Source organism: Portunus trituberculatus, chromosome 38, assembly GCF_017591435.1.
Source record: "Portunus trituberculatus isolate SZX2019 chromosome 38, ASM1759143v1, whole genome shotgun sequence".
Taxonomy (NCBI): domain Eukaryota; kingdom Metazoa; phylum Arthropoda; class Malacostraca; order Decapoda; family Portunidae; genus Portunus; species Portunus trituberculatus.
Window position 1 is genome coordinate 25,581,543 of NC_059292.1, and position 2,500 is coordinate 25,584,042.

The window sequence follows — 2,500 nt, forward strand, 5'->3', positions numbered from 1 at the left end:
ACAAAACTGCAATTACTGAGAACAAGAGAAAGTGAAGATAATCCTTTTTGGAGAGAGAGAGAGAGAGAGAGAGAGAGAGAGAGAGAGAGAGAGAGAGAGAGAGAGAGAGAGAGAATGTGTTGGGATACATTTAATCTATGGTGATGATGGTGATGGTAATGATGACGATGGTGATGATGATGATGATGATGATGTTGCCAGGTTGAGAGACAGGATATCAATAAGCAATTATAATTATGGAGTGAATTTTCAACACAAATAAAGCGAAATAATTTTGGTTAAGAAAGTGTATAGTCCCCCCTCTCAGTTCTACATGTAATTCCATTTTCTTTTCAGGCACAAATTTCCTGCGTTTTCCATTAATCTTTTTCGCCCTTACACAATCTCGATACAAGAATAAGAGAAGAAGAAAAAAAGAAAAAAAAAAAAAAAACAAGAAATACACGAACATTAAGACTACAGCAAAAAAGAAAGATCAATAAATAAATAAATAAATAGATGATAAATTAAATAAGTAAAAAAAACAAACAAACAACAACTAAAAAATAAAGGAAAATGAAGGCATAATGCATACATGTTCTCACATAGTTGATAGAGGTTAAAAAAAAAAAAAAATCCAGAGCATAACAACTGACCTTGGAACAGAGAGTATTGCTATGACACACACACACACACACACACACACACACACACACACACACACACACACACACACACACACACACACACACACACACACACACACATAAATAAGTAAAAATAAGGAGCTTGTCTGTTACCTCTAAACATCAAAAGCTGCATCTGACTGACTCCACATTACTTGCATTGCACAAGTGAACATTTAAACAAACATCATATCCGGCTTTGAGTTTGCATCACCTCACATTGCAGGACAGAGAGAGACGAGAGAGAAAATAGTGAAGCAAAAATACATTGAGGTGCAGAAGTGAATAGATTGCATAGTTTGAGAGAGAGAGAGAGAGAGAGAGAGAGAGAGAGAGAGAGAGAGAGAGAGAGAGGACCCGATGCTGCACACAATATGAAAGTCGATCACAACAGCACAAGATGAATGGAGTCTCGAAACACCCTCAAAAGATAATGAGAGACCTGCCATCCAAATAACAAAGCGTCCTTCATAGCGAGCCAGTGCGTGTATCTTCCCTTTCAAGCGTAGTGAAGGAAGGGAAATGATAATCAGTAGCCATTAATTTGAACTGGATAAATCTCAGTGTAGTTCATTCCATTCTTTTGTTGCTACTAACACGGAACTTCACTTAAAATCTCTCTCTCTCTCTCTCTCTCTCTCTCTCTCTCTCTCTCTCTCTCTCTCTCTCTCTCCTTTATTAATTTTTACGTACATTACCGCCTTGTCATCCTTCTCTGTTCCTTTTTCTTCACTTTTCTTCTTCCTTCTTCTTTCTCTCCCCCTCTCTCCTTTTCCTTTCCTTTTTCCCCTCCCCCTCTTCAATCTCCTTTCCCTTCACTCCTCTCTTCCTTCCCCTTTTCCTTCTTCCTCTCTTCCTTCTCTTCTTCCCTCACTTCTCCTCCTCCTCCTCCTCCTCCTCTCTATCAACAAACACCTTCCTTACTGTTCCCATACTCATCTCAACGTACTCTAATCTCCTCCATTCTCTCCCACCTTTACCTCTCCGCCTTCTCCTCCTCCTCCTCCTCCCTCTCTCCCTCTCCCTTTCCCCTCCTCCTCCTCCTCCTCCTCCTCCTCCTCCCATTGCTTTCTTCCCATCCGGAATTCACAAGTCGAGAATTGGTAATTGAAAAAAAGTTACATTGAGTTACCAGAGCTGAAGAATGACTGTAATTCGTGACCTAGGGGAAAAAAAAGTAACCTGATTGTTCTACCTGGTGAAGAGGTGGCCGGGAGAAGGGAGGGGGAGAGGGTAGTAGAGAAGAGAGGCAGGCTTGAGTGAAGGGGGGTGAGAGCGAGTTGGTTGGATAAGGGAGAGAGAAAAGATGGGGAATGTGGATGCAAGAGTTATTATGTGAGGGAGAGGAAGCTGGGAGAGTTGGTATGAGTGGTGGGGAAAGGAAGAGGAAGAGGAAGAGGAAGAGGAGGAGGAGGAGGAGGAGGAAGAAGAAAAAGGATGATGATGATGATGATGATGATGTGATGAGCAGGAGGAAGAAAACAAATAAAAGGAAAGATGAATTATTAGGATGAGAAAAAAATGGGAAATGGTAAACAAGACTAGGAAAATTATGCAGAGAGAGAGAGAGAGAGAGAGAGAGAGAGAGAGAGAGAGAGAGAGAGAGAGAGAGAGAGAGAGAGGCTTAAAATGGTGTGGAAGAAGATAACGACAGGGATGATGAGGAAGACGTAGAGGAGGAAGAGGAGGAGGAGGAGGAGGAGGAGGATGAGAAGAAAGAAGAGGAGGAGGGGAAGGAGAAGGAGGAGAAAGAGGAGAAGAAGAAAGAGGAGGAAGGAGAGGAGGAGAGTTTTAATAATGTCCCTCGCAGTTCCTCAAATAAATGTTTACAATGT